General features: G+C 34.6%; 1 pseudogene; it reads right to left on the bottom strand.

Moving 5' to 3' along the window:
- Positions 1 to 7,289: 7,289 nt before the first annotated feature.
- On the bottom strand, positions 7,290 to 7,721 carry LOC114025194 (annotated as a pseudogene).
- Between the last annotated feature and the right edge of the window lie 597 nt (positions 7,722 to 8,318).

Here is an 8,318-nt window from a genome sequence, read left to right as displayed (position 1 = left end):
CTCTACAAAAAAGAATGACCGTTCTTAATTCCAAAGGATGAATAATAAAACATGCTATTCAATTCCTAACAGAAAAGTGCTAGATTTAGGGTGTAGAAAGACAATTGATGACAGAGAAACTGGGGGAGGAGAGTATAACAGACAAAGACAGATGGATGGATGGGGAGATAAATAAGAGAGATATAAGTGAATGGATAGTTAGAAAAATAAGAGAGAGAGAAATCATCATATATCTCTGAATATCTATCTTTAACTATCTGTATCTGTGTCTATCTATCTATACACACACACACACACATATACACACATCTATATGTATCTGTATACATATGTAGCTAAATTGATATGTAAAAAGACCTATTTATGTATCTGTACAAATTTGCATATATAAGTAAATTTGCATGTGCATATGTAGGTATGTTTCTATCTATATGACTATGTCTATATCTAATATCTATCTACTATATCTATCTATCTGTCTGTCTGTTTATAGTCAATGAGAGAATTTGTTTTGTGGTACTATACAAAGGTGTTTGTTTTTCTTTTATCTTTGCCCAAAATATAAGGGAATGGGAAGGAGAGAAAATAAATTTCTGTTAATTAATTTTTAATAGAGAGAGAGTACATAGTGCCCAGGACAGGGATTCTTAGTCTTTTGTTGTATCATGACATCTTTGATTGTCCTGTGAGGCCTATGTGTCCCTTTCTGTAATATTTTTAAATGAATAAAATAAATACACTGAATTACAAAGGAGATCAATTATATTATTTTTTTTCAAACATTACGCTTCCCCTACAAAAAAGAAAAAGCAAGTTTACCACCATGGAAATCTAAGGTCTTTCCATGGTGATATGATATAAAGAGAGGTGTAGTCGCCGTTCTCCTGGCCTATGCTCTAATCTGTGAGCATAGTTCTTCCTCATTTCAGCCACAGCTATCTATGCATGTTACCATACTGCCTCTCTTTGCCCTAAAAAAAAATAAATGTAGAAATAATGTTTTACAAAATTGTTTAAAAAGGTGGAAACTGGAGTCAACAAGGTATAGGTCAATAACCTTCATTTCAATTTCTGGCTAAAGTATATAGTTACATATTCTATTATACAAGGGGAGTTTTGTAATTTTTAAAGTTGATTCCTAAGCACCAGCTTAGGTTTGAAATAGCTTTGAAAATAGCAACACAAAAAAATCTAAAACTTGGGACAGAGTCACCTCTGCTCCAGGAGCAGAAGCAAATTTTAACATAATATTAAAAATCTAGAAGTAGACTAGAAAATAAACAAACAAACAATAGCAGCAGCAACAACAAAAGAAAACCTGATCATAGAAGTTACTATGGTGACAGGAAAGATCAAAACTAAAACTCAGAAGAAGGAAAGAAGTCAAAACACCTACATGCAAAACATCAAAGAAAAATGCAAATTGGTTGCAGATCCAAAAAGAATTCTCTGTAGAGTTCTAAAAAAGGTTTTTAAAAATCAGAGAGATAGAAGAAAAATTGGGAAAAGAAAGTGATGAAACAAAGTTATGAAAAAAGGGTCATCTGCTCAGTTAAGAAGGCACAACATTGAAAAACAGAATTGACTAAATTGTAAAGAGATACAAATATAAATTGAAGAGAACTTCTTAAAAAACATAATTGGCCAAACAGAAAAAGAAAAGAAATACAAAAGCTCACTAAAGAAAATAATTCCATAAAAATTAGAATTGAGCAAGTAGAAGTTAATGACTCCATGAGACATCCAGAAACAATACAAAAAAAAAATCAAAAGAATGAAAATAGAAGAAAAGGTGAAATATCTCATTGGAAAAAAAAACTGACCTGAAAAATAGGTCAAGGAGAGAAAAATAAGAACTATTGAATTACCTGAAAGCCATGATTTTTAAAAAATAGCCTAGATGTCATATTTCAAGAAATTATCGGTATTTATGCCTATTTTACCAAGCTCTTAATTTCCTTCTTATAATTTTCCTACTTTGCTTCTTTTACTTACTTAATTTATTTTTACTTAATTTATCTTCTTTTCTTAATTTATCAAGAGAGGTTGACTCTCTTGTTGGGTTTTGTTTTTCTTTCTTTCTTTTTTTAGCTTTTGCTGGAATTGTTGAACTTGTGTACAATTCTCAAATTTTGACTCCAAATTCAATATTCTTTCCACTGAACCACTCTTGGGCTTAATTTTGTCAGTAATAGGGAAACTTTGAAAGTCTCAGAATAATAGAACAACAGTCTCAGAGCTGTGGATTAAATGAATTAATCTAACAGCTTTATGTAAGAAAAATTGATGTAGGGAAGGAACTGGCAGCAAGAAAATTAGTGAATGAGCTATATCATAGCCAGGCAGGAGGGAATGAGGGCCCAAACTGTAATAATAGCAACAAAAATGGTAAAAAGAGCCACATGGATAGCTATACTTCATTCCTTCTTTTACTTTCATTTCCCATTTATCTGTTGAGTGTAAAGTTGGTGGTCAAATTGGTTTAAAATCTTCCCAAGATCTATGGCTTAACTAATATATTGTCGGGAGGTAGAGAAGGTTAGTTTTTTTTTTGTTTTTTGTTTTCTGTGTTTTGTTTTGTTTTGTTTTGTTTTTTGCTGGTTCTTAAATAGAAAGTCATGGTTTGTCTGATCAAAAGGCTTTTTTTAATTTACCTAAACTAACAAATATAATTTCTTTCTCAATGCATTGCAGGTTCCTTAACTCCTTTTAACTTCATTATTCAGTTTCTTGAAGGTAGGGAATGTTTTTGTTTTTACTTGTATGCCTGGCATTTAGCACAGTACTTGTCACATATTAAACACTTAATAATTACCTGTTTATTCATTAGTTGATTTACAATTCATTTCTTTCACCCCATTTATCGAAGGCTATTTCAACTTTTGGGTCATATGCTATTGTTTTTATTTGTTTGTTTGTTTTTGGTCCTATCCCTTTCTTTCTTTATCCTCTCTCTCTCTCTCTCTCTCTCTCTCTCTCTCTCTCTCTCTCTCTCTCTCTCTCTCTCTCTCAGTGATCTCATTAGCTCCCTTGGGTTCACCTATCATCTCCATGAAAATTACACCCAAACCTAGACACCAAGCCCTCATCTCTCTCATGAATTCTATTTCTATATCTTCAGCTACCTGATGTCCCATAAACTTTTCAAACTCAATGTGTTTAAAATAGAAGTCATTATGTTTTCCCAAAATTGTACCTCTGCCTTCTTTCCCATTTCTGTCTAGGGCACATATATTCTCCTAGTCACCCAGGTTTTCCACCTAGGAATCATCCTTGACTTTTCATTTTCACTGAAACCATAAATCCAATCAGTTGACATGTCTTGCCAATTCCACTTCTTCAACATTTATTCCTCACTCTTACCTCAAACCTGAACTATGGCAATTCAATGTGCTATACTTCTTGCTTGAACTATTGCATTAGAGTCTAAATTGATCTTCCTGTTTCAGACCTCCCCCCTCTCCAAACCATTCTTCACAAAATTGCCAACTTAATATTTCTAAAGCACAGGTCTGGCAATTCTGCTTCCCGATTCCAAACCATTCACAAATTCTCCACTGCCTTCAGTTTAAAATATAAAATCCTTTGCATTGTTTTTGAAGATCTTCATAATCAATGGCGAGCCCTCCAGCATGGCCCCTCTTAACATCTTGATCATACAACTGCTAACCGTGGTATTTGTTGTTTAGTGTGAGATCATTTCCTTTTCCTAATCCTTTGATTAGAAACCCTGCCTGCATCTGTCCATGTATTTGGCCTTCTTTCAATTTCTTCTTTGCCCTTCTAAGAGACCATAAAGAATGCCTCCATTAACTGTACTTTCTTTTTTGGTCACATCTCAATTGGTTTCTACCTTTTAAGCCTACAACCACCTTCTATTTTCTGCTCCTTCATGCAGACACAGATGTCAGTAGAAACTGCCTTTATTCATCCTTAGCTTTCTCTTTCTTCCCTAAGCCTCTTGATCTTTTTTCTATATACTTCTCTCACTTTTTCTCTGATTTTCATTATTTCTGCTCCAATTTCTTCACCTTTCTCTTCCCTATCAATATACCCCATTAATTTCTTCTGCTCTATTTTACTCTTCAAATCCTTTAATTTGATTCCTTCCCTTGAGCTTTCTTCATACTATCTGTTAACATGTCCACTGCTCTCTGGCATCTTGAAAGATAAACAGAACTTTGTTCTTCCTAATAATCACTCATATTTTAAATATCTTGTTGTTTTAACAGGAAATTGCTCAATTTCTGTGTGCCAAGAATAATAAGGTATTTGATATGGAATGAAACCTAAAGGCTAATTGCGATAGTTCAACCCCCTACCTAGTGTTTAAATAGTCTAGATTACAATATCCCAAGAAAGAAGTAGAGAAGTCTCTGAAAACCTCTAGTCAGAGGAATCTTCCTATCTCATAAAGGAGTATTTCTTCCATTTTTTGTCAATCCTATTAGAAACTGCTTGATACTATTGAGACAAATTTTCCTTCCTATAATTCTCATCCATTTGTCCTAGTTTTTATCTCACTACTAAGGGTGGACTCCAGGTAAAACATCAATATTGTAAGAGATATTGTAGAGTGAATTAATTGAAGATTTGTATGTTTGTATGTGATGGTTAGAAAACTGAGGCTGAGATTTCATAGTGATTCTTTTTAAATGTGCCCCACCACTCTTTGACATCTTAAAATATCATCCCTTTTATATTTTGAATTTATTCTTTGGAAACTTTTTTTTAATCCTCCATATAACAAGTATCATAGAATTAGATTTAGAAGGCTAATACCCATTAGAATCATTCATGGCTATGTTATCACAATGTAATTCTGAGGAGTTTCCAAATCAAAGTAGCAGAATATAAGACAGTACCCAGCTGAACTCTCCCAACATTCCCCTCCAAACATATCTCACATCAAATTATGGAGTGGTGGGGTGAACAAAAGATCAGTGGGAGATATTTTCCAGCCAAATGAAGTAGAGGTCTGTAACATCAGGGTGACTGTAGACCTGCAGGGCAGCAGAACTATCAGCGGTGTACCTTTGGAGGAGGCTGATAGCAGCAGCAGAAGAAGCAGCTTTGAAAGATCTCAGCCCAGAAATGTTAAGGGGATCAGATACCTGATCAAAAAGAGATTACAGGGGACCCTTCTCTGGCGCTGAATGCAAGTGACGCTAATTGACAACTCTATCACCCATAAGAAGCTCTGGGTCACAGTTCCAAGATGGAGAGGAGTGCTTGTGATCAGTCACAAGGGAAAAGGGACCCTGGTAACAATTCCAGGGCCAAGAGGAGCACTAGCAGTTGTGGTGCAGAGAGCAGGGGCCCTTCCTGGGTAAATACTAGAGAATACACCAGGACAGCAGTGACCACACATCTCTGAGAATAACACCACCTTGGAAACAACACACATTTTCAAATCTTCAAAAGTAGCTCTGAAAACAGCAGCACAAAAAAAGCCTGAAGCTTGGGACGGTGCTTCCCAAAACACAGGTGAGCAAAGCACAACTTTAACATTAATTTCAAACAAAGAAATAGACTGGAGACATGAACAAACAACAACAACAAAAAGAACTTGATGATAAAAGGCTACTATGGTGGCAGAAAGACCAAAACATAAACTTAGAAGAAGTAAACAATGCAAAAACAGCTATAAACAAAACTTCAAAGTAAAATGCTAATTGGACCCAAGGACAAAAAGAAGTCCTAGAAGAATTTAAAAAAATTGACAAAAGTAGGTAGAGGAAAAATGGGGAAAGTTATGAGAATTATGTAAGAAAAATATGAAAAAAAGAATTAACTCCTTGGTAAAAGAGGCAATAAAATAGAAGAAAATAATACCTTATAAAATAGAAGTGGCCTAATGGTAAAATAGGAACAAAAATTTGCTGATGGAAAGAACTCTTTTACAAGGAAAATAGGCCAAATGGAAAAGGCAATACAAAAATTCACTGAAAAAAAGAAAATTTAAAAGCTAAAACTGGCCTAATGGAAAAAGAGGTACAAAGCTCATTTAATAAAATACATCCTTAAAAATTAGAATTGCACAAGTTGAAGCTGATGACTCCATGAGACATCCAGAAACAATTAAACAAATTCAAAAGAATGAAAAAAAATAGAAGAGAATGTGAACTATCTAATCAGACAAGCAACTGATCTGTGAAATAGATCAAGGAGAGATAACTTAGGAATTATTGGACTATCTGAGAGCCATGAAAAACAAAAGAGCCTATACAACATATTTCAAAAAAGTATCAAGAAAAATTGTCTTGACATATTGGATATAAAGGATAAAATAGAAATTAAAAGAATCTACCAATCACCCTCTAAAAGTGATCCTCAAATGAAAATACCCAGGAATATTATAGCCAAACCCTAGAGTTGCTAGGTCAAGGATGAAATATTGCTAACAGCCAGAAAGAAACAATTCAAATATCATGGAGCCACAGTCAGGATTACACAAGATTTATGAGTTTCCACATTAAAGGAGTAGAGGATTTAGAATATGATATTCCAGAGGATAAAAGAGCTAGAATTATATCTAAGAAGACCCTACCCAGCAAAACTAAATATAATTTTTGGGGAGGAGGGGCAGGATGTTAAATGAAATAGAGGATTTTCAAAAAGTTCTGACAAAAAGACAAAAACTGAATAAAAATTTTGACATTCAAGTAGAAGACCCAAGAGAAGCATAAAATGGTAAACATGAAAGAGTAATCATGAGGGACTTTATTGATTTAAACTGTTTACAGTCTTGTATGGGAAGATTATACATGTAACTCCTAGGAACTGCATCATTATTAGGGTAGTTAGAAGGACTCTGCCTAGACATAGAGCATAAGTGTGATTTGATTATGTTGGATGATCTCCAAAATAATAATAATGATAATAATAATAATAATAAGGGGTTGAGAAAGAGGAATGCACTGAGAGAAGGTAAAAGGAAGAAGTAGAGTTGGGGAAAATTTTCCTACATAAAAGAGGCACGCAAGGAAGGGCTTTTACAGCAGAGGAGAAAATGAGATAGGGATGTCTAAGCAGAGTCTTTCTAACTGTGGATTAGCTTATCCCATTCACATTCACAGTTATGATCACTAGTTGTTCATTTCTCTCTATCTCATTTTCCTCTGTTTATCCTTTTCTCTATCTTTTTATCTTGCCCCTCCTTAAAAGTCTGTCTTGTTTCTGACCACTGCCTCTCCCAATTCACCCTCTCCCTTGTCATCCCTGCCCATATCTTTTTTTTTAATTTTTACATGAAAATTTTTTACTATGACAAAGACATCATACAATTTTTATGATCTTGGTCTTTCCTTTTTACCTTTGTACAAGGCCAGAAGAGAAACATTTGTGACTTTTACAACCTTGAATTGGACTCCAGGAATATCCCCAATAGCATGACCTTTTTGACCAAATCCAGAAACCAAAACTTCATCATTTCCCTCAATGAAGTTCAAACAGCCATCATTGGGAACAAAGGCAGTGATTTTTTTGCCATTCTTAATCAGTTGGACTATCACACACTTCCTGATAGCAGAATTGGGCTGCTTGGCTTCCACACCAACTTTCTCCAAGACAATTCCTTTTGTGTGAGATGCTCCTACAAATGGGTTGACCTTCAAGGCAGTGCCCAAATGAGCTTTCTTATATTGTTTGCCATGCCACTTTTGGTCTCTCCTGTGACTTTGGAGCTTTCTAGCAGTACAAAGACCACAGCACTTACCCATGCTGCCGCTGTCCAGGCCAAGAGGAAAAAGCTACCCATATCTTTTATACCCTACTCCTCTTAACTCCCTGTTGGGTGAGATAAATTTCTATACCTGACTACCTGACAGAATGTGTCTGTATACAGGTGTGTTTAAGTGTGTATGCACACACACATATGTATATATACCACGTATATATGTATGTGTGTATGTATATGTGCACACACACACACACACACACACTTCACTCTGAAAGAATTCCAATGAAAATGAGATTCATTCAATGCCTGCCATCCCTATCTCATTTTCTCCTTTAAAAATTGTTTCTCAGTTTTCTGCTTCCCTTCTAATATTTGATTTTGGCTTTGTTTGTGCAAACCCTTTTTAATTTAATGTAATCAAAATGATCCATTTTACATTTCATAATGTTCTCCATCTTTTGTTTGATAATAAATTCTTCCCTTTTACATAGATTTGACAGGTAAACAATTCCTTGCTTTCTAATTTGCTTATTGCATCACTCTTTATTTCTAAATCATGTACCCATTTTGACCTTGTCTTGGCATAAGGTATGAATTGTTGGTCTATGCCTAGTTTCTGCCATACTATTTTCCAACA

Source organism: Vombatus ursinus, unplaced genomic scaffold (genome assembly GCF_900497805.2).
Source record: "Vombatus ursinus unplaced genomic scaffold, bare-nosed wombat genome assembly UNPS02014830.1, whole genome shotgun sequence".
NCBI classification, from domain to species: domain Eukaryota; kingdom Metazoa; phylum Chordata; class Mammalia; order Diprotodontia; family Vombatidae; genus Vombatus; species Vombatus ursinus.
The sequence above is the reverse complement of the archived record's forward strand: the minus strand, read 5'-3'. Positions and strand labels throughout refer to the sequence as shown.